Consider the following 25,582-nt stretch of genomic DNA (forward strand, 5'->3'; position numbering starts at 1 on the left):
TAATACTGCCGCTGGCATTTCATGTCAATTAATTTGCTAATATCAGTAAAAAGGCAAAAGACAGAGGGACGATATAAGTGATCTGCCCCATCACTTGTGCCATGTACCATTATGCTTAATCTGCTACAAATGTGTCCTTTTAAATCGTTGCATGGTAGGCAGTGTATCACAGCACTGCCGCAATGTGTATGCATCACTGCACAGCGCAACCGCCCACAGCCAGCAGCTTCCACTACAGCAGACAGCTGCCCCAGTAAAGCTCCTACTACCCATGGTGAAGGACCTCTGCTGGCTTCCTTGTACAAGTGGGTAGTGGGAGCATTGCTCTCCGCTACCTCCACCTCCCCCCCCACCCCACCCCCCCACTGATTACTGTATTGGTAGCATACACTGTGCCACAGCATTTAGCCCGTGATGCAAATGTATCACTGGCAAAGAGGTACTTGGACACATCTGTACTTTATACTAACTCAGGGGTAGGCAATTATTTCAGCTGAGGGGCCACTTGACATTTCCTGTCAGTATCCGAGGGCCACATACAAAATAGCAACTCCCCCCACTTGCCAAAATATAGGGACGTGCTTCATGTGGAAGGGGTGTGGGCAAAAAATAATACAGATTCATATTAGGCTGCACAATAGTCTCCATTATTCAAATTGCGCCACACAGCGCCACTTACACACATTACACCAGATAGAGCCCCTTTTACACAGTATGGAAGGTAGAGCCCCTTTTACACATTACAGCAGGTAGAGCCCCCTTTTACACATTAACATTTTATTTAGGATAATTATTGTGCAGCAAGCAAATTATCCAGTGTCTTATGGCCCCTGGGGAAAGGTGTGACACTGTGACACAGTGACAGAACACGGGGAGGGGAGTGACAGTGACAGAACACGGGGTGTGTGACACGGTGACAGAACACGGTGGGGGTGACACGGTGACAGAACATGGGGTGTGTGACACGGTGACAGAACACGGGGTGTGTGACACGGTGACAGAACACGGTGGGGGGTGACAGTGACAGAACACGGGGTGTGTGACACGGTGACAGAACACGGTGGGGGTGACACGGTGACAGAACATGGGGGGGGGGGTGACACGGTGACAGAACACGGGGGTGTGACACGGTGACAGAACACCGTGGGGGTGACACGGTGACAGAACACAGGGGTGTGACACAGTGACAGAACACGGGGGGGTTATACGTGACAGAACACGGGGGGGGTGACAGTGACAGAACAAGGGGGGGTTATACGTGACAGAACACGGGGGTGACATGGTGACAGAACATGGGAGGGGTTGGTACAGCGAGAGCTAAAGATCTCTCCCCCAAACCTAAAAACAGACTGACGCCACTGCCCGCACACACAAATATATGCACACTATCACACACACACACACACACACACACACACACACACACACACACACACACACACCCCTTTCTTTCTCTCACTCACTTTTCCCATTAACTTTACTGATCTGGCTGGCTGGCAGTGGCAGGAAGGATGGATCTATTCTGTACAAGTCTGGCTCTTGTCACGTGTAGCTCCGCCCCCTGAGGTCCCGTGTAGCCTGACCATCGCTACAGCTCCGGCTCCATCAGTCATCTGTCCCCGTTTGGGAGACATGGAGCCCCCGGATGCAGCATTGATCGGGTGAGGACGGACAACTAAAGCTCCCTGCACGTCGCGGCACCGTTTTCATTCACAGCTGAGGCTCTGGTGTTCAACATTTCCCTTGCCAACGGGATAGCACCAGGGAGCAGGCATCCAAAAGCTCCTGCCCAGCGCTACAGGTGCATATATATCCATTTATCATTTCATCTATTTGTACCGGCTGAATAACGCCTTCCATTTGTGCTATATGTAATACTTTCCAAGTACACAGCCGTGAGTTATTAATTTGACAATTACTTTTTAGCCGTATATTTCAGTGCATACATTGAACTCTGCACGATTTATGACCCCTCTGGTGGTATCAGTAATTGAACTTTTATGATCTGTTTTCAATTGGTGCTCCAATTATATTTTGGATGCTTAGTCATATTACATTGTATATTAACATTATTGTGATGTTTTCATATTGTAACATACCCCCTGGAGGTTGTTGTATTTTATTTATATTTAATAAATGTCTCCAATTATCTGATTGTCAAGCGCCACTTGGTTTTTGTTTGCTACATGCAGTCAGTAGAATTTTATTGCATTGTGGGCATGCGTAATGTCCTCGGTGCTATTGCCTGTATGCACATTAGACTGAGACTACCCAGGGACAGGACACATATACACCTGAATCACGATCATGCCCACTCGACTAATGCACAGGTGGTTTGTGATGCAAAACCTAAAATAATGAGTGTTGTGGTTGGATACCCTGACTCATGTCATAATGTCTTTGTTTTCAACCATTCATCCCTACATGATAAATTTGAAGCTGGACAAATGGCAGAGGGATGGCTGCTGGGTATGTTGACATTTTGCATTAAATTTACCAGCTAAATACATTCCTACCTTCTACATTCCTACAGCATTATGTATTTCAGATTTTGTCTTCCAGGTGATGCTGGCTATGGCTGCTACTCCTGGCTTCTGACTCTGTCAATTCTGAATTCTCATGCTGAGCATTACTATAAGAATGCACATGTTACATCATGTGTGTTTGCAGCAGCCACTCCCAGCTGATTATGCATTACACAGTGAGCAGGCAGAGGAACACTATAGGCACAGAAAGTGGGAGTCAGGTCAGGAGACGGGTAATCAGGCAGCATTTCTCAGGTAAGTATACTTACCACTATATGATATCTTATTGTATATTTGCATCACAATCATTTGATGTATATGTATTACATTGTGTTATGCTGATAACATTATTGATAATTTTATTGACAGCATTTTAACAGTAAAAGCAGAATTTTAAGTGAAATGTCACACCTGTGTATTCTTTACTGACATCAAACACATACAACCTAAAGCTGTAGCAAACTGCAGATATCATATTGTACTAGTATACTTATCAACATCACAACTGTCCATTTCATTGCACCTGTACTGGATTTTTTTTATCTCCAATTTTTAACTACTAGTCAAATGCCCTTGCATTGTTGTTTTAAACAGAATAGTGCTGAAGTGGTTAACTGCTGAAGTTGCCCATAGCAATGTGTCATTTGAGAACATGCAATTACCTTGAAGTGTTTAAAAACGTTATTATACATTAAACCTAAGAGTGTGTAAATGTATTTTGTAGAGATGAGCGCCGGAAATTTTTCGGGTTTTGTGTTTTGGTTTTGGGTTCGGTTCCGCGGCCGTGTTTTGGGTTCGACCGCGTTTTGGCAAAACCTCACCGAATTTTTTTTGTCGGATTCGGGTGTGTTTTGGATTCGGGTGTTTTTTTAAAAAAACCCTAAAAAACAGCTTAAATCATAGAATTTGGGGGTAATTTTGATCCCAAAGTATTATTAACCTCAAAAAACATAATTTACACTCATTTTCAGCCTATTCTGAACACATCACACCTCACAATATTATTTTTAGTCCTAAAATTTGCACCGAGGTCGCTGTGTGAGTAAGATAAGCGACCCTAGTGGCCGACACAAACACCGGGCCCATCTAGGAGTGGCACTGCAGTGTCACGCAGGATGTCCCTTCCAAAAAACCCTCCCCAAACAGCACATGACGCAAAGAAAAAAAGAGGCGCAATGAGGTAGCTGACTGTGTGAGTAAGATTAGCGACCCTAGTGGCCGACACAAACACCGGGCACATCTAGGAGTGGCACTGCAGTGTCACGCAGGATGTCCCTTCCAAAAAACCCTCCCCAAACAGCACATGACGCAAAGAAAAAAAGAGGCGCAATGAGGTAGCTGTGTGAGTAAGATTAGCGACCCTAGTGGCCGACACAAACACCGGGCCCATCTAGGAGTGGCACTGCAGTGTCACGCAGGATGTCCCTTCCAAAAAACCCTCCCCAATCAGCACATGATGCAAAGAAAAAGAAAAGAAAAAAGAGGTGCAAGATGGAATTATCCTTGGGCCCTCCCACCCACCCTTATGTTGTATAAACAAAACAGGACATGCACACTTTAACCAACCCATCATTTCAGTGACAGGGTCTGCCACACGACTGTGACTGATATGATGGGTTGGTTTGGACCCCCCCCAAAAAAGAAGCAATTAATCTCTCCTTGCACAAACTGGCTCTACAGAGGCAAGATGTCCACCTCATCTTCACCCTCCGATATATCACCGTGTACATCCCCCTCCTCACAGATTATCAATTCGTCCCCACTGGAATCCACCATCTCAGCTCCCTGTGTACTTTGTGGAGGCAATTGCTGCTGGTCAATGTCTCCGCGGAGGAATTGATTATAATTCATTTTAATGAACATCATCTTCTCCACATTTTCTGGATGTAACCTCGTACGCCGATTGCTGACAAGGTGAGCGGCGGCACTAAACACTCTTTCGGAGTACACACTTGTGGGAGGGCAACTTAGGTAGAATAAAGCCAGTTTGTGCAAGGGCCTCCAAATTGCCTCTTTTTCCTGCCAGTATAAGTACGGACTGTGTGACGTGCCTACTTGGATGCGGTCACTCATATAATCCTCCACCATTCTATCAATGTTGAGAGAATCATATGCAGTGACAGTAGACGACATGTCCGTAATCGTTGTCAGGTCCTTCAGTCCGGACCAGATGTCAGCATCAGCAGTCGCTCCAGACTGCCCTGCATCACCGCCAGCGGGTGGGCTCGGAATTCTGAGCCTTTTCCTCGCACCCCCAGTTGCGGGAGAATGTGAAGGAGGAGATGTTGACAGGTCGCGTTCCGCTTGACTTGACAATTTTGTCACCAGCAGGTCTTTCAACCCCAGCAGACCTGTGTCTGCCGGAAAGAGAGATCCAAGGTAGGCTTTAAATCTAGGATCGAGCACGGTGGCCAAAATGTAGTGCTCTGATTTCAACAGATTGACCACCCGTGAATCCTTGTTAAGCGAATTAAGGGCTGCATCCACAAGTCCCACATGCCTAGCGGAATCGCTCCGTGTTAGCTCCTTCTTCAATGCCTCCAGCTTCTTCTGCAAAAGCCTGATGAGGGGAATGACCTGACTCAGGCTGGCAGTGTCTGAACTGACTTCACGTGTGGCAAGTTCAAAGGGCATCAGAACCTTGCACAACGTTGAAATCATTCTCCACTGCACTTGAGACAGGTGCATTCCATCTCCTATATCGTGCTCAATTGTATAGGCTTGAATGGCCTTTTGCTGCTCCTCCAACCTCTGAAGCATATAGAGGGTTGAATTCCACCTCGTTACCACTTCTTGCTTCAGATGATGGCAGGGCAGGTTCAGTAGTTTTTGGTGGTGCTCCAGTTTTCTGTACGTGGTGCCTGTACGCCGAAAGTGTCCCGCAATTTTTCTGGCCACCGACAGCATCTCTTGCACGCCCCTGTCGTTTTTAAAAAAATTCTGCACCACCAAATTCAAGGTATGTGCAAAACATGGGACGTGCTGGAATTTGCCCATATTTAATGCACACACAATATTGCTGGCGTTGTCCGATGCCACAAATCCACAGGAGAGTCCAATTGGGGTAAGCCATTCCGCGATGATCTTCCTCAGTTGCCGTAAGAGGTTTTCAGCTGTGTGCGTATTCTGGAAAGCGGTGATACAAAGCGTAGCCTGCCTAGGAAAGAGTTGGCGTTTGCGAGATGCTGCTACTGGTGCCGCCGCTGCTGTTCTTGCGGCGGGAGTCCATACATCTACCCAGTGGGCTGTCACAGTCATATAGTCCTGACCCTGCCCTGCTCCACTTGTCCACATGTCCGTGGTTAAGTGGACATTGGGTACAACTGCATTTTTTAGGACACTGGTGAGTCTTTTTCTGACGTCCGTGTACATTCTCGGTATCGCCTGCCTAGAGAAGTGGAACCTAGATGGTATTTGGTAACGGGGGCACACTGCCTCAATAAATTGTCTAGTTCCCTGTGAACTAACGGCGGATACCGGACGCACGTCTAACACCAACATAGTTGTCAAGGACTCAGTTATCCGCTTTGCAGTAGGATGACTGCTGTGATATTTCATCTTCCTCGCAAAGGACTGTTGAACAGTCAATTGCTTACTGGAAGTAGTACAAGTGGGCTTACGACTTCCCCTCTGGGATGACCATCGACTCCCAGCGGCAACAACAGCAGCGCCAGCAGCAGTAGGCGTTACACGCAAGGATGCATCGGAGGAATCCCAGGCAGGAGAGGACTCGTCAGACTTGCCAGTGACATGGCCTGCAGGACTATTGGCATTCCTGGGGAAGGAGGAAATTGACACTGAGGGAGTTGGTGGGGTGGTTTGCGTGAGCTTGGTTACAAGAGGAAGGGATTTACTGGTCAGTGGACTGCTTCCGCTGTCACCCAAAGTTTTTGAACTTGTCACTGACTTATTATGAATGCGCTGCAGGTGACGTATAAGGGAGGATGTTCCGAGGTGGTTAACGTCCTTACCCCTACTTATTACAGCTTGACAAAGGGAACACACGGCTTGACACCTGTTGTCCGCATTTCTGGTGAAATACCTCCACACCGAAGCGCTGATTTTTTTGGTATTTTCACCTGGCATGTCAACGGCCATATTCCTCCCACGGACAACAGGTGTCTCCCCGGGTGCCTGACTTAAACAAACCACCTCACCATCAGAATCCTCCTGGTCAATTTCCTCCCCAGCGCCAGCAACACCCATATCCTCCTCATCCTGGTGTACTTCAACACTGACATCTTCAATCTGACTATCAGGAACTGGACTGCGGGTGCTCCTTCCAGCACTTGCAGGGGGCATGCAAATAGTGGAAGGCGCATGCTCTTCACGTCCAGTGTTGGGAAGGTCAGGCATCGCAAACGACACAATTGGACTCTCCTTGTGGATTTGGGATTTCAAAGAACGCACAGTTCTTTGCGGTGCTTTTGCCAGCTTGAGTCTTTTCAGTTTTCTAGCGAGAGGCTGAGTGCTTCCATCCTCATGTGAAGCTGAACCACTAGCCATGAACATAGGCCAGGGCCTCAGCCGTTCCTTGCCACTCCGTGTGGTAAATGGCATATTGGCAAGTTTACGCTTCTCCTCCGACAATTTTATTTTAGGTTTTGGAGTCCTTTTTTTTCTGATATTTGGTGTTTTGGATTTGACATGCTCTGTACTATGACATTGGGCATCGGCCTTGGCAGACGACGTTGCTGGCATTTCATCGTCTCGGCCATGACTAGTGGCAGCAGCTTCAGCACGAGGTGGAAGTGGATCTTGATCTTTCCCTAATTTTGGAACCTCAACTTTTTTGTTCTCCATATTTTATAGGCAGAACTAAAAGGCACCTCAGGTAAACAATGGAGATGGATGGATTGGATACTAGTATACAATTATGGACGGACTGCCACGGTTAGGTGGTATAAAAAAACCACGGTTAGGTGGTATATATTATAATAATAATACAATTATGGATGGACGGACTGCCTGCCGACTGCCGACACAGAGGTAGCCACAGCCGTGAACTACCGCACTGTACACTGGTTGATAAAGAGATAGTAGTATACTCGTAACAACTAGTATGACACTATGACGACGGTATAAAGAATGAAAAAAAAACCACGGTTAGGTGGTATATATTATAATAATAATACAATTATGGATGGACGGACTGCCTGCCGACTGCCGACACAGAGGTAGCCACAGCCGTGAACTACCGCACTGTACACTGGTTGATAAAGAGATAGTAGTATACTCGTAACAACTAGTATGACACTATGACGACGGTATAAAGAATGAAAAAAAAACCACGGTTAGGTGGTATATATTATAATAATAATACAATTATGGATGGACGGACTGCCTGCCGACTGCCGACACAGAGGTAGCCACAGCCGTGAACTACCGCACTGTACACTGGTTGATAAAGAGATAGTAGTATACTCGTAACAACTAGTATGACACTATGACGACGGTATAAAGAATGAAAAAAAAACCACGGTTAGGTGGTATATATTATAATAATAATACAATTATGGATGGACGGACTGCCTGCCGACTGCCGACACAGAGGTAGCCACAGCCGTGAACTACCGCACTGTACACTGGTTGATAAAGAGATAGTAGTATACTCGTAACAACTAGTATGACACTATGACGACGGTATAAAGAATGCAAAAAAAACCACAGTTAGGTGGTATATATTATAATAATAATACAATTATGGATGGACGGACTGCCTGCCGACTGCCGACACAGAGGTAGCCACAGCCGTGAACTACCGCACTGTACACTGGTTGATAAAGAGATAGTAGTATACTCGTAACAACTAGTATGACACTATGACGACGGTATAAAGAATGAAAAAAAAACCACGGTTAGGTGGTATATATTATAATAATAATACAATTATGGATGGACGGACTGCCTGCCGACTGCCGACACAGAGGTAGCCACAGCCGTGAACTACCGCACTGTACACTGGTTGATAAAGAGATAGTAGTATACTCGTAACAACTAGTATGACACTATGACGACGGTATAAAGAATGAAAAAAAAACCACGGTTAGGTGGTATATATTATAATAATAATACAATTATGGATGGACGGACTGCCTGCCGACTGCCGACACAGAGGTAGCCACAGCCGTGAACTACCGCACTGTACACTGGTTGATAAAGAGATAGTAGTATACTCGTAACAATTAGGATGACACTATGACGGTATAAAGAATGAAAAAAAAACCACGGTTAGGTGGTAGGTATATAATAATAAATAATACAATTCTGGTCGGACGGACTGCCTGCCGTGTGCCGACACAGAGGTAGCCACAGCCGTGAACTACCGCACTGTACACTGGTTGATAAAGAGATAGTAGTATACTCGTAACAATTAGGATGACACTATGACGGTATAAAGAATGAAAAAAAAACCACGGTTAGGTGGTAGGTATATAATAATAAATAATACAATTCTGGTCGGACGGACTGCCTGCCGTGTGCCGACACAGAGGTAGCCACAGCCGTGAACTACCGCACTGTACACTGGTTGATAAAGAGATAGTAGTATACTCGTAACAATTAGGATGACACTATGACGGTATAAAGAATGAAAAAAAAACCACGGTTAGGTGGTAGGTATATAATAATAAATAATACAATTCTGGTCGGACGGACTGCCTGCCGTGTGCCGACACAGAGGTAGCCACAGCCGTGAACTACCGCACTGTACACTGGCTGATAAAGAGATAGTAGTATACTCGTAACAATTAGGATGACACTATGACGGTATAAAGAATGAAAAAAAAACCACGGTTAGGTGGTAGGTATATAATAATAAATAATACAATTCTGGTCGGACGGACTGCCTGCCGTGTGCCGACACAGAGGTAGCCACAGCCGTGAACTACCGCACTGTACACTGGTTGATAAAGAGATAGTAGTATACTCGTAACAATTAGGATGACACTATGACGGTATAAAGAATGAAAAAAAAACCACGGTTAGGTGGTAGGTATATAATAATAAATAATACAATTCTGGTCGGACGGACTGCCTGCCGTGTGCCGACACAGAGGTAGCCACAGCCGTGAACTACCGCACTGTACTGTGTCTGCTGCTAATATAGACTGGTTGATATTTAAAGAGATATTAGTAGTATACAACAATACTATACTGGTGGTCAGGCACTGGTCACCACTCCTGCAGCAAAAGTGTGCACTGTTAATTAATATAATTGTACTCCTGGCTCCTGCTAACAACCTGCAGTGCTCCCCAGTCTCCCCCACAATTAATTATAAGCTTTTAATTTATACATTGATGACTGTGCAGCACACTGGGCTGAGCTGAGTGCACACAGACTGAGTCACACTGTGTGACTGACTGTGCTGTGTATCGTTTTTTTTTTCAGGCAGAGAACGGATATAGCAGAGAGAAGTGAACGGATATATTATATTAAATAAAAGTTAACTAGCAACTGCACTGGTCACTGACTGTGGTAAACTAACTCTGTCTGCGACTCTGCACAATCTCTCTCTATCTAATCTATCTATCTCTATTCTAATGGAGAGGACGCCAGACACGTCCTCTCCCTATCAATCTCAATGCACGAGTGAAAATGGCGGCGACGCGCGGCTCCTTATATAGAATCCGAGTCTCGCGATAGAATCCGAGCCTCGCGAGAATCCGACAGCATCATGATGACGTTCGGGCGCGCTCGGGTTAACCGAGCAAGGCGGGAAGATCCGAGTCGCTCGGACCCGTGGAAAAAAAAGTGAAGTTCGTGCGGGTTCGGATTCAAAGAAACCGAACCCGCTCATCTCTAGTATTTTGTAGCCTATAAAAGTCAACCAACATTTTCTCCAATTTCCTTTGTTCAAAATGTGTTCAAACATCTATAAATAAATATGCAGTATGTATCTTTAAAATCTCACTTTGTTAATCTTGCTAACATAGAAATTAAGTTGAGTGCACATATGTAAGTATCAACTGTGTGTTATGCCAGCAATCATGCATGTCCTATAAGCAGGGGCGATTGTGGGCCCCATAGCAACATTCTGAAGGGGCCCCCGTCCCAATGCTTTTAGAGAGACATTTCTCTGCAGCAGTTGGTAATTTTATGCCCTATAATAGTGCCCTAGTTCATTTTCTGAACCATAGTAGAGCCTTATTTAATGTTATGCCCCATAGTAGTGCCCTAGTTTCCTTTATGAATAGCAGTAGTGCTTAAGATCACCCTATGTCACATCAGAGCTGCCAGTACACTTTATGTCGCACAGTACCCCCAATTCACATTATGATATACTGTATCGTGCTCCCCGTTCATATTGTGCCTCATTACAGTGCCCCGGTTTATATTATATAACATTAATATGCCCTCCAGTTCATTTTATACCACACTACAATGAGCAGGTCCAGCGGCATACCTAGATATATTGCAGGCCCCCAGGAAAAGATTGAAAGGACCCCTACCTACTACCCAATTGCAAGAAATTTATATAACACATGTAACTGTGACAGGGAAGGTGGCCTGTCTCAGCTCTGGGCCCCATAGCAGTTGCACTGCCTGCACCTATGGTAGCTACGCCCTTGCCTATAAGAATTAGGTACAGTATACCTTTGTTTCTTGTTTAAACACAGTCCCATCAATATAGTGTCTGTGTGTGACAATTTGTTAAGTGTACCTACTTTATTTAAAATTGCACAAAAATTTCACTTAAATGCTGTGGCTACTAATCTGACTTTTGGGGTCATAAACTTTACACACAATAATGTCTCAAAAATACATACACACTAGACGAGAAAGTAAAATATATAATTTAGAAGGGCCAATCTGAGCGAGATCTTTTACAATCTCGTCTAGTGTGTACACTCAATGTTGTTAACGATGTGCACTCCCGTGCATCATTAACGACCCCCTCCCTAGTCTGAACACGTACAGATAAGGGTGGTCCTCGTTAATGACAGCCATGCTGCAGATGTAGCATGAGCGTCATTCCCACCGCTACCTCCCCCCCCCCTTCGGCGCCATCGCTCCCTTCTCTGCTGCCATTGGCAAATGGGTATGCACTTGCCGGCATCGGTGGGGGTCGTTTAGTGTATGGGCCTTTATATGAACATAAACATTATGTAAAAAGCAAAGTATTAATGTAACAAAAATGTACAATTTCAGTACAAAAATTAAACCTTACAAATTCAGTAAAGACAAGACTAACATAATTGTGAAATTGTGAAAATTTTGAAGACACACTTTACAAACGTCAATATGTAAATGTCAGCTAACTGCTTGTTGTTGTTTTTTTAACACATTCACAGCCTTCCCCTAACTTGACCCCTGCCACCCTGCGGCTATTGAGAACCACCTCTGGTGCATGATGTTCGCCATGGTGGACTAGTGCCTGGGGTTGTGTTTGTGAGATGTTGCCTCCTAATGTGCTTGAATTTGTATCAATATTTGTGTTCCTAAATTTGAGTTCCTAAATTCAATATTTGTGTTCCTAAATTCAAGAGTGTACTATTAAGGTGCCAAATTGCATGATTTTGCATGTCAAAAAGTCTTTCAAAGGTATCATGAAATCTGTTATTGGATTCCTGCATCCTCAACTAAGTGTTGTGTAATTGTGTATTTGAGTCCAGGATTATTCCCTTGCTGTTTGCAATTTGGGTTAGTTGCACAGTTTGCACAGACATGTTTTGGTTCACCTGCTTTGGCCTTTACTGATGGTAATAATTGTCCACACTTGTGTAGTAGGAGTGCCAGTTGCTGGGTTTGAATATCCCTCATCATTTGCCAGTATGACATGTCTGGCTGTGGAGGAGGAAGGGTAGGGGCAACTAGTGATGGTGATGGAGGCACTGTGGGGTGTTTAGCATTGGAGGCATCAGTGGAAACATGTTAATTGTTACCATCTTGTGTCTGTAGACATTCCACATCAGAGATGGGTTCCACTGATTCCAGAAGATTCTCTTCAAAACCTGTCATAGAGAAGTATATATGTATTGTTTGCCTATTCTCAAGTCCAATATCCACATTGCAGTAATACACATTATGCTGTACAGTAAGTGAGTTACATCACACATATTTGTCAAATTAACACCACTGTGGCCAAAGTATACCTCATAAAGTAAAGTTTAAAAAAATTAAGCTCAACTATATGTAGCTTATCTAGTCTAGGGGAGTTCAATACACAGCCCTCCAGCCGCTGTGGGACTGCAAACCCCAGCATGCACTGCCATATTGTTGCTATCAGGCCATGAGTAAACTATGACAGGGCATGCTGGGATGTCTAGTTCAACCACAACTGACAGGCCCATTTTTAAATAAACTTGGTATAGACTCATGAATGTATGGCAATCTGTGTTAATTTTGCTATCCACACTCAACTCTGGCCTCTAAAAATCTGAAAATGTACCTTGTTGTAAACTTGAAAGTGTGCAATTGTTGGTCTTATTTGTGAATTGTGCAATCAGGGATTGTGCTAGGTGTTCAGCGCTCCCCTGCAACTATAAATTTGCACCCTCCCATAAGGAATGTAACCACACAATAGTGCCCCCATTTCAAATTATGCCACACACTAGCACAATCTTATTCACAATATACCGCATGTAGTGCCCTTGATTCATATTACACCACATAGTAATGCCCCTTATCCATGCTACACTACACAGTAGTACCCTTTACACATATTGCCCACAGTAGCAGTGCAGTTTATACACATAATGCAACCAGTAATAAAGCTGCTTACACACATAATGCCCACAGTAGTAGTACCACTTATACACATAATGCCCACAGTAGTAGTACCGCTTATACACATAATGCTCACAGTAGTTGTACCGCTTATACACATAATGCTCACAGTAGTAGTACCGCTTATACACATAATGCTCACAGTAGTTGTACCGCTTATACACATAATGCTCACAGTAGTAGTACCACTTATACACATAATGCTCACAGTAGTAGTACCACTTATACACATAATGCCCACAGTAGTAGTACCACTTATACACATAATGCCCACAGTAGTAGTACCGCTTATACACATAATGCTCACAGTAGTAGTACCGCTTATACACATAATGCTCACAGTAGTAGTACCGCTTATACACATAATGCTCACAGTAGTAGTACCTCTTATACACATAATGCCCACAGTAGTAGTGGTGTTTATACATATTGCCCACAGTACTGTAATAGTGCCACTTATACACATAATGCCAGCAGTAGTAGTGGGTGTGATACTGAAGATAGACATTAAAAAGATAGGCAGTCAATAGGTCTACAGTCAAAAGGTCAACATGGTCAAAAGGTCAAAGGTCAAAAGGTCGATAAGGTCAAAGGGTCAACACTATTTTTTTTGTGGGTGTTATTTTGTGTTTTTAAAAAAAAATTACCCAAATTTGTTGAAATGCGTACCCTAGACATGCTTCGGGCTTGGTAATGGTCTGTGACATGGATAGTAAATTTGTTAAAATGCATCATTAGCTCCCGCCCATGCCCCTCATTCCGAGTTGATCGCTCGCTAGCTGCTTTTAGCAGCAGTGCAAACGCTAAGCCGCCGTCCTCTGGGAGTGTATATTAGCTTAGCAGAAGTGCGAACGAAAGATTAACAGAACTGCACAGGAAAAATGTCATGCAGTTTCTGAGTAGCTCCAGACCTATTCCTATCTTGCGATGACTGCAGTCTGTTTAGTTCCTGGTTTGACGTCATAAACACACCCTGCGTTTGGCCAGCCACTCCCCTGTTTCTCCAGTCACTCCTGTGTTTTTGATTGGCACACCTGCGTTTTTTAGCACACTCCCTGAAAACGTTGAGTTGCCGCCCAGAAACACCCACTTCCTGTCAATCATACTACGAACACTCGAGCAACTGAAAAGCGTAGCTCGAGCTTGGGTAAAACGACAAAGTTTTGTGTGAAAGTACTTAGCGCATGCGCAGATTTACCGCTTTTTCACTTGATCAACTCGGAATGTGAGCCCATATTAGCATATAATCGCAATTGCATACGGTAACCTACAGGGGTAGGAAGAACAACCACACCTGAATAACCCACAGTAGTAGTGCCCCTTACACACCTAGCCCATTAACTCCCTTTGAATACACTGCTGAGCAGGTTGCACTGGCCCTGTGCACCACACTGCGTGGAGGGAGAGAAGACCCCATGCCATCGTCCCCCCAGTAGACCAGGGGGAGGGGGAGACTCCAGACTGCTGGGGAGGAGGGTTCCATGTTGCCGAATGCCGATGGAGAAGTGCAGTGAGTAACAGCTGGAGGCTGTGCAGCATTTCCCTCCCACTTCCTCTCTGGCAGCACGGGAACTGAATCAGGCAATCTCCTTCCTCCGCTGCTGTCAGGAGAGCTGCTGCTGGCGGCAAAGGCTGGAAAGTGGTGACAGCAGCACCAGGGCAGGGGCACATCACCTCTGGCCAGGGGGCCCCCTAAGACAGGGGGGCCCGGGAACTTACCTCCTGGCGCCCCCTTAATCCAGCTCTGGTGGATGCTCTTGGTACATACTTGCCTATGCTACCGGAATGGCCGGGAGGCGCCCAAAAATCGAGTGAAGCTCCCTGCACCCCTGTGAAAGTAGGTAAGTCTCCCGGATCTGCCCACACCCCGCCACCCAGTCGCCCACTTATGGAGTAAAATGAGCGGACCGGGTTGCTGATGACGCGATTTGTGCTGAATCGCGTCATCACAGCCATGCCCCCTGCTGTACAATGCCAGTAATATCAGCATTGCATGGAAGGGGGGTGCGATGATGATGCGATAGCGCAGCGACGCCCCCACCCATAGCCTGTCCTGCCTTGCCACTCCCCTCCCCGCCAACTGCTTGAAGCCACACCCCCTGAACCACAGTTTGCAGTGCCGATCTGGCTGCTCCCTCCAGCAGAGGGCAGCCATAAAGTCGGCAGCCATATCTTGGTAACATTGTCCAGCCTGATCATTTTGTTTACAAAATGTAAACCCTGCAATACTACACTTCCATGTTTTGTTTTGTTTTTAAATAATACCCAACTGTATTATACATCCAGTGTCAGACTGGGGTAAGAAGGGCCCACCAGAGTAATGCAGTGGTAGGGGCCCATGCTTAATGGTGTGGCCAGGCAATAGTGGAGGTGTGGCCAACCACAACAGAGGGGGCTAACTGTAAGAGTGCATGGACTGGTAAGGTAACATATTTATAATGTATAATTAAAGTGCAATAGGATACAGTTTGGAATCTAATCCCTAGAGGAGGAGGTGGGCCCCCAGGCAGTGGGGCCCACCGGTGGTTTCCCCTATTCCCTGTGGGCCAGTCCGACCCTGTATACATCCATAGCCAAAAAGGCAAGTACAGTTTAAACCAGTGGTAGCCAATAGGTGGCCCTCCAGCTGCTGAGGGACTACACAACCCAACATGGCCTACCACAGTTTCACATGCACCGATAGCAGAATTATGCCAGGACATGTTAGGATGTGTAGTCCGTCCCACAGCAGTGGCAGATTTGTTTATTGACCACACCTGTTTTGAATGGTTGAAAAGCAATCATTTACCAGTCTGAAAAGATTATGTAATAAATAACTAAAACAGTTTTTGTCTAGTGACAATCATCCCAGAAACGCAGCTTACAGTTAATGATGCTGAAACACAACAGTGGAGTGTTGTACTTAGATAACACTGCTGGTAATTCAACAACACAGCCACTTCAAAACCAACAAGTTCAGCACTGCTAATAGACACCTCTTTCCCTACAAATCAATAAGCACAAAGCAGGAAAATACAAAGTACTGGCATATATTTCAAGCAACTAAAACACAAATCCTGTGTGAAAGCCACAATATTATACAGTACAATAACTATATTTTATAAATTAGTAAGAAAACAGCCACATTGTATTAATATTTGGCTTTATATTCTGATTTTTTGCTTTTTAAAACACAAGTTATTACGCAAAACACAAATTAAAAAATAAAATAAAAATCACATGGACACCAGGCCACCTCGGGGCATGCATGTTGCTCACATACAATGCTGTATGACAGGTATCCGGATAACAGATCAACAATGTATTAGCTGACAGTCAATAGATCGACACTATATAGTTGACATGGATTAGGTCAACAGGTATAAAAGGTCGATGATGGGTCGACAGTGCTTAAGGTTGACAGGTTCATAAGGTCAAAAAAAATTGTGGTTTTCACATGTTTTCTCAACACTGGCTTGAATTACTATACACGTGGACATCTATTGGGAATAGTAACCTGTGGCAAGTGAAAGGAGCCACCATGCCCGATGTGTGGCGAGCGAACTGATGGTGTTCATATAACATGAAATATTCAAGATTTTGCCCAAAAAATAATAATGTGTCAACCATTGTCATGTCGACCTTTTGACCCTGTTGACCTATTATACCTTTTGACCTTAACCACTGTTGACCTTTCCTCTGTTGACCTTAGTACCTGTCGACCGTTTGTACCTGTCAATCTAATGCATGTTGATCATTTGATGTTGACTTATTGACTGTCGAACATAACATTATCGATCTATTATATCACACATGTATGACCTCGATTAGGCCAAGTAATCTGCTTGGTAGGGTGACCCAGATCCTGTTTGTCGTGCAACCTTTTCCTCCTTAGGCATATTTGCCTTCACCCTTTTCTTTATATCAGTCACATTTTGCAGGTCTCCAATGATCAATGAATGGACCCCTGTCCAGGGCCGAAAACTAGGATTTTTGGCGCCCGGGGCAAGGTAGTAATTTGGCGCCCTCCCTATCCATTTCAGAAATGTTATATCCATCCCCCTCCCTCAGATAGTTAATAAAGGGAAAGAACATGCTGAAGGCCATACAGTAGTACCCCCAATTCAAATTATGCCATACAGTCGAAACAATCTTGTTCAGATTTCACCAAACACAGTGCCTCTGATTCACATTGCACCACCTAGTAGTTTCCATATAAATACAATGATTAAGCTCTTTGAAAAAAGATTTTGTGTGTTGGACTCCAGCCCACATAAGATGCAGCACAAATTGTGTAGCTGGGAATTAATTCAAATCCGGGGAGTGCAGCCTGTTACTATAGGGGGGGGGGGGGGGGGGGATACTGCTATACTGGGGATACTGGTTTCCATCCAGGAGTGCACATTTATTGGGCAAAAGGCAGCGCAGTGTTCACTTACCCCTCTCCCCCTTCCTCCTCCTCAGTGCAGAGTGCAGGCTTAGACTAGTGATGCCCCAGTGCCCCAACATGCACCTTCCTATATTGTTGGGTGCGCGTGGGTTCACTCCCAGCCGCTGGACTCCCACCTCCGTCCTCTCTACAAGCGTCTCAATGCGTGCATGTGATGTCACATGCACAAAGCTCCAGCCGCAACACGGAAGCGCCAGGAGCCTCTCCTGCCGGCTTCTGACAGGAGCCAGCGGAAGCCAGCAGGTGCATCGCCAGCAAAGTGCAGCACCACAACTGGCCTCCTTAGCGCCCCCTATATACCAGCACCTGGGGCACGTGACCCCCTAGCCGTCACTAGGTAAGCTCATTAGTTCTTTTGGCTTCCAATATCACCTCTATGCTGATGACACCCAAATCTATCTTTCCTCTCCAGACCTTTCCCCTGCTCTCCTCACTCGTATCTCCAACTGTCTCTCTGCTACCTCTTCCTGTATGTCCCAGCGCTTTCTTAAACTTAACATGTCTAAGACCGAGCTGATCATCTTCCCTCCCTCCCGCATAACCTCACCTCCTACAATCTCATTATCTATTGATGGCACTACTATCTCCTCTAGCCCCCAAGAGCGCTGTCTTGGAGTAATCCTTGACTCCTTCCTCTCCTTCAAACCACACATTCAGCACCTCTCACAAACCTGCCATTTTCATCTAAAAAGTATTTCCAGGATCAGACTCTTTCTGACCCAGGATGCTACTAAGACTCTTATCCACTCACTGGTCATCTCCAGACTGGACTACTGTAATCTCCTCCTGACTGGCATTCCTGACAAACACCTCTCTCCACTCCAATCTATCCTCAATGCTGCTGCCCGGCTAATTTTTCTCACCAAACGCACTACGTCTACCTCTCCTCTCCTACTAGACCTTCACTGGCTCCCCGTCCCTTTCAGAATCCATTTCAAGCTTCTCACACTCACGTACAAAGCCCTCACCAACTCCTCTCCCACCTACATCTCTGACCTTATCTCCCTTTACACTCCCACCCGTCCTCTTCACTCTGCTAATGCACGACGACTCTCCTGCCTACGGATTACTTCCTCCCACTCCTACCTCCAAGATTTTTCACGTGCTGCACCACTTCTCTGGAATTCCCTACCTCTCCCCCTCAGACTCTCCACCTCTCTACAAAACTTCAAACAGGCTCTCAAGACCCACTTCTTCACCAAACCCAGCCAAATCTCATCCTAAGCCTCTGTTCCACATTCTCTATGTACCCCATCTGTGTCACCCCTGTCTGTCTACCCCTCCCCTTTAGATTGTAAGCTCTCACGAGCAGGGCGCTCCTCCCTCATGTGCTTATCCTTTGTCTTACTTTAATAATCTTCAACTGCACCACATCCAGCAGTCTTCTGCAACCTGATACTTATTCCAGTGTCATCTGCTGATGTAACTGTTTATTTACCATGTACTTCTCCTATACTGTCATCAACTGTAAGTTGCTGTTTTCCTGTTTGATTGTTTATGTACTCTGTAATTGGGCGCTGCAGAACCCTTGTGGTGCCATATAAATAAAGGATAATAATAATAATAATAATAATCCTAAAATGAGGCAAAACGTCATCATCCCGCTATCGGATTCTTGCGGGTTTTGGATTCCATATAAACAGCTGCGCGTCACTGCCATATTCACTCCGGACTTGGAGAGTGAGGGAAACAGACCTCTGTCTCTCACTGTGGGTGGTGGCATTGGGTGGGGTCAGTGTGTGCTCTGTAGGGGTGCTGTTTCTGTCACTGTGGTGTCCCTGTGCTGTTAGGGGTGCTGTTCTGGCTGTCACTGGTTTTTCATGTGCGGTTAGGGGTGCTGCAGCTGTACATGGGTGTTGCTGTCCTGGCTGTCACTGTGTTGTACAGGGGGCAGGGGCCCTGTCCTCCTGCATGCAGTGAAAAAACAGGGTTGCTGGCTGTAAAAATTCAGGGGTGCAGTGAAAATAAATGTACACTGGCCCTGTCTTCTATGCTGTAAAAATTCTGGGGTGCAGTGAAAATAAATGTACACTGGCCCTGTCTTCTATACTGTAAAAATTCTGGGGTGCTGCTGTGAAAATAAATGTACACTGGTCCTGTATTCTGTAAAAATACAGGTGTGCTGCTGTTAAAATAAAAGTACACTGGCTCTGTATGCTGTAAAAATAGGTTCCGGTATGAATGGTCGACAATGTTAAGGTCGACACTCATTAGGTCGACCACTATTGGTCAACATTGACATGGTCAACATGGACTAATGGTGACACATGAAAATAAAAGTACACTGGTCCTGTAAAAATACAGGAGTGCTGCTATTAAAATAAAAGTACAAGGGTCCTGTATGATGTAAAAATACTGGGATGCTGCTGTTAAAATAAAAGTAGTCTGGTCCTGTATGCTGTAAAATACTGGGGTGCAGTGAAAATAAATGTACACTGGCCCTGTCTTGTATGCTGTAAAATTCCAGGGATGTTGTGAAAATACAGGGGTGCTGGCACTGTCCGCGGTTGCAATGTCTAGGCCTGACCTTCACAACACTGTATGGGAAGAGGAGGCTCCTATTACCATTTGCACACCATCTGCAAGTGTTGGCAGGAGCACCACTAGTCCAGTTGCTGATATTGAGATTGAGGATGCCACGATAGAAGTACACCAGGATGAGGAGGATATGGGTGTAGCTGGCACTGAGGAGGAAGTTGATGATGAGGATTCTGATGGTGATGTAGTTTGTTTGAATAAGGCACCAGTGGAGACAGTTGTTGGCCATAGGATGAAAAAGCCCATTGTCATGCCTGCTCAAAATACCAAAAAAGCCACCTCTTCGGTGTGAAATTATTTCTCCACAAATCCGGACAACAGGTGTCAAGCCATGTGTTGCCTTTGTCAATCCATAATAAGTAGGGCTAAGGACGTTAACCACCTAGGAACATTGGGGCAGATGTATTAACCTAGAGACGGCATAAGGAAGTGATAAACCAGTGATATGTGCAAGGTGATAAAGGCACCAGCCAATCAGATCCTAACTGTTCATTTACATATTGGAGCAGATTGGCTGGTGCCCTTATCACCTTGCACATATCACTAGTTTATCACTTCCTTATGCCTCCTCCAGGTTAATACATCTGCCCCATTCTCCCATATACGTCACCTGCAGCGCATTCATCATGAATCATTGGGGGTCAATACGAGTTGATCTCTCGCTAGCAGTTTTTAGCAGCCATGCAAATGCTAAGCAGCTGCCCTCTGGGAGTGTATCTTAGCTTAGCAGAATTGTGAACGATAGCATCGCAGAACGGCTACAAAAAAAAATTGTGCAGTTTCTGAGTAGCTTCAGACCTACTCAGTGCTTGCGATCACTTCAGCCCATTCAGTTCCTGTTTTGACGTCACAAACACGCCCTGTGTTCGACCAGCCACACCTGCGTTTTTCCTGGCACGCCTGCATTTTTTCGAACACTCCCTGAAAATGGTCAGTTGCCACCCAGAAATGCCCACTTCATGTCAATCACTCTGCGGTCAGCAGTGCGACTGAAAAGCTTCTCTAGACCTTGGCCAAAATTTACTAAAAAATCGAGTTTGTCCGATTTGTGGCCCTCATTCCGAGTTGATCGGTCGCAAGGCGAATTTAGCAGAGTTACACACGCTAAGCCGCCGCCTACTGGGAGTGAATCTTAGCTTCTTAAAATTGCGACCGATGTATTCGCAATATTGCGATTACTAACTACTTAGCAGTTTCAGAGTAGCTCCAGACTTACTCTGCCTGTGCGATCAGTTCAGTGCTTGTCGTTCCTGGTTGACGTCACAAACACACCCAGCGTTCGCCCAGGCACTCCCACCGTTTCTCCGGCCACTCCTGCGTTTTTTCCGGAAACGGTAGCGTTTTCAGCCACACGCCCCTGAAACGCCGTGTTTCCGCCCAGTAACACCCATTTCCTGTCAATCACATTACGATCGCCGGAGCGAAGAAAAAGCCGTGAGTAAAAATACTTTCTTCATAGTAAAGTTACTTGGCGCAGTCGCAGTGCGAACATTGCGCATGCGTACTAAGCGGATTTTCACTGCGATGCGATGAAAAATACCGAGCGAACAACTCGGAATGAGGGCCTGTGTTTTTTTTCTAAGTTCCAACACGGGAATTCACTAAGCACAAATCTCGGCAGTGTTTGGACTATTCGTAATGGTTTGAATGACAAAGTTCAGAAATACGAATGAATAGACCATCGGTCAAACGCGGCTGTTATTTCCTACAACACGGGTATTCACTATTCATTCGTATTTGGGTGTTAGTCTCTGAGTGCTCAAGTGCGGGTGTATTTTTTTGCGATTCGTTAAAAAAAGCAGCAAAAAAATAGACCTGCTTTTTCCAGTCGAGTTTGGATAACCATGCACGGATCAGTGAGATCTGTGCATGGTTATCTATGGGAAAGGGTCTGTTTACTGTAAAAACTTGAAAAAAAAATTGCGTGGGGTCCCCCCTCCTAAGCCAAACCAGCCTCGGGCTCTTTGAGCCGGTCCTGGTTGAAAAAATATGGGGGAAAAATTGACAGGGGTTCCCCCATATTTGAACAACCAGCACCGGGCTCTGTGCCTGGTCCTGGTGCCAAAAATATGGGGGACAAAAAGCGTAGGGGTCCCCCGTATTTTTAACACCAGCACCGGGCTCCACTAGTCAGAGAGATAATGCCACAGCTGGGGGACACTTTTATATATGTCCCTGCGGCCCTGGCATTAAATCACTAACTAGTCACCCCTGGCCGGGGTACCCTGGAGGAGAGGGGACCCCTTAAATCAAGGGGTCCCCCCCTCCAGACACCCAAGGGCCAGGGGTGAAGCCCGAGGCTGTCCCCCCCATCCAAGGGCTGCGGATGGGGGGCTGATAGCCATGTGTAAAAAAAAGAATATTGTTTTTTGTAGCAGTACTACAAGTCCCAGCAAGCCTCCCTGCAAGCTGGTACTTGGAGAACCATAAGTACCAGCATGCGGGGGGGAAACGGGCCCACTGGTACCTGTAGTACTACTACAAAAAAATACCCAAATAAAAACAGTACTCACACACCTTGAAAGTAAAACTTTATTACATACATGCACACCTACATTCACACATACTTACCTATGTTCACACGAGGGTCGGTCCACTTCTCCAAGTAGAATCCATGGGGTACCTGTGAATAAAATTATACTCACAAAAATCCAGTGTAGATTGGTCCTCTTCTGAGCTTGTAATCCACGTACTTGGCAAAAAAACAAACCGAAAAACCCGAACCACGCACTGAAAGGGGTCCCATGTTTACACATGGGACCCCTTTCCCCTACTGCCGAGACCCCCTGTGACTCCTGTCACAGAGGGTCCCTTCAGCCAATCAGGGAGCGCCACGTCGTGGCACTCTCCTGATTGCCTGTGCGCTCCTGAGCTGTCAGTCAGGCTGCGCACGGCAGAGATACAATGTAGCGCATAGGCGCTACATTGTATCCAATGGTGGGAACTTTGCGGTCAGTGGTTGACCGCGAGTAACCTCACCGCTGACCGCAAAGTTCCACCATTGGATACAATGTAGCGCCTATGCGCTACATTGTATCTCTGCCGTGCGCAGCCTGACTGACAGCTCAGGAGCGCACAGGCAATCAGGAGAGTGCCACGACGTGGCGCTCCCTGATTGGCTGAAGAGACCCTCTGTGACAGGAGTCACGGGGGGTCTCGGCAGTCAGGGAAAGGGGTTCCATGTGTAAACATGGGACCCCTTTCAGTGCGTGGTTCGGGTTTTTCGGTTTGTTTTTATGCCAAGTACGTGGATTACAAGCTCTGAAGAGGACCGATCTACACTGGATTTTTGTGAGTATAATTTTATTCACAGGTACCCCATGGATTCTACTTGGAGAAGTGGACCGACCCTCGTGTGAACATAGGTAAGTATGTGTGAATGTAGGTGTGCATGTATGTAATAAAGTTTTACTTTCAAGGTGTGTGAGTTCTGTTTTTATTTGGGTATTTTTTTGTAGTAGTACTACAGGTACCAGTGGGCCCGTTTCCCCCCCGCATGCTGGTACTTGTGGTTCTCCAAGTACCAGCTTGCAGGGGAGGCTTGCTGGGACTTGTAGTACTGCTACAAAAAACAATATTCTTTTTTTTACACATGGCTATCAACCCCCCATCCGCAGCCCTTGGATGGGGGGGTAGCCTTGGGCTTCACCCCTGGCCCTTGGGTGGCTGGAGCGGGGGGACCCCTTGATTTAAGGGGTCCCCACTCCTCCAGGGTACCCCGGCCAGGGGTGACTAGTTAGTGATTTAATGCCAGGGCCGCAGGGACCTTTATAAAAGTGTCCCCCGGCTGTGGCATTATCTCTCTGACTAGTGGAGCCCGGTGCTGGTGTTAAATATACGGGGGACCCCTACGCTTTTTGTCCCCCGTATTTTTGGCACCAGGACCAGGCGCAGAGCCCAGTGCTGGTTGTTCAAATATGGGGGAACCCCTGTCAATTTTCCCCCCATATTTTTTCAACCAGGACCGGCTCAAAGAGCCGAGGCTGGTTTGGCTTAGGCGGGGGGACCCCACGCAATTTTATTTTTGAATTTTAACACTTTAATTTTTTTTTTTAAGGTGCACAATGAAGCCCTGCACGGATCTCACAGATCCAGCCGGAATTCCTTGTGTTTTGTCAGGCAGTGCTTTAGTCATCACTCCCGTAAAACACTGCCTGACATTACGAATCACATCGACATCGGAAAAGACGAATGTTGCAATCTCGGCAGATTAGTAAATGACCGTATCAGGATTCAAAAACTTGCCGTAAAATGCACCCGATACCATTCGAGTTCAAACACCCTTAAAAACATCAAAAACACGAATATTAGTAAATATACCCCCTTGTGTAAAAATACATCAGCCGTTGTGAAAGTACATCGCGCGTGCGCACTGCGCCGCATACGCATGTGCAGAAGTGCCTTTTATTCCTTAATCGTACCACAGCGAACATTTTCAGCTAGCGATCAACTCGGAATGACCCCCATTGTCAAGTACAGAAACTTTGGGTAATAGCGTAAGCAGTCCACTGACACCCAAATGATGGGGTTTGTTTTTAATATTATTTCTCTGTGAGAATGTAAACACTGAAGGGGAGGGGGAATCTGAGCACGAGGATGATATCTTGCCTCTGTAGAGCCAGTTTGTGCAAGGAGAGATTAATTGCTTCTTTTTTGGTGGGGGCCCAAACAAAACAATCATTTCAGCCATAGACATTTGGCAGACCCTGTCACTAAAATGATTGGTTTGTTAAAGTGTGCATGTCTTGTTTAAAAAAACATAAGGTTATCTTAATACCTGAACATGGAGAAGGGGGTACAAATATGGAGGCTTTGGCCCGTAGTTTTTCAGTTTGTCCAGTAATGTGCTAATTAGATATTTACTTGGTTGAAGTCCTTTTTGTTCCACAACAATATAGGAGTGGAGGTGAACGCCTGTCTGTTGTTCCTGATTGTGTGTGCCACTCTAAATTTTTATCACCTTCTTGACACCGTCCTCTTCCTCTTGCCTCTTCTCATAATGTGAAAAGTCATCATAGAAGGAAGTAGTATGTTTGTTGCTAGCTATGATTCCGAGAACTTGGGAAGCTTTTTCCAGGGGGACCACCTGTCGCTGAAATGATGTTCTGTTTAAACAACATAAGGGTGGGCAGGAGGGCCCAAGACAATTACATCTTGCACCTATTTTTGTTCTTTACATTATGTGCTCTTTGGGGCCTAGTTTTTAAAACTGCCATCCTGTCTGCCACTGCAGTGCCACTCCTGGGCCTATATTTACTAAGTTTGACCGATTTGTGTTTTTTTTTTCTAAGTCCCAACATGGGAATTCACTAAGCACAAATCTCGGCAGTGTTTGGGCTATTCGTTATGGTTTTCAAGGCT

General features: G+C 45.7%; 1 long non-coding RNA gene across 2 annotated transcripts in view; it reads right to left on the reverse strand.

The window, feature by feature from the left end:
• Positions 1 to 25,582, reverse strand: part of LOC134957085 (uncharacterized) — a 342,583-nt gene that overhangs the window by 85,067 nt on the left and 231,934 nt on the right. Inside the window, exon 3 of one of the 2 annotated variants that reach the window (XR_010186448.1) lies at positions 12,411 to 12,479. The exons of the other annotated variant lie outside the window; for it this stretch is intronic. This is a non-coding gene — a long non-coding RNA (uncharacterized LOC134957085). The remainder of the gene's footprint in view (positions 1 to 12,410; positions 12,480 to 25,582) is intronic. 2 annotated transcript variants of the gene reach the window in all.

Source organism: Pseudophryne corroboree, chromosome 9 (assembly GCF_028390025.1).
Source record: "Pseudophryne corroboree isolate aPseCor3 chromosome 9, aPseCor3.hap2, whole genome shotgun sequence".
Lineage (NCBI taxonomy): Eukaryota > Metazoa > Chordata > Amphibia > Anura > Myobatrachidae > Pseudophryne > Pseudophryne corroboree.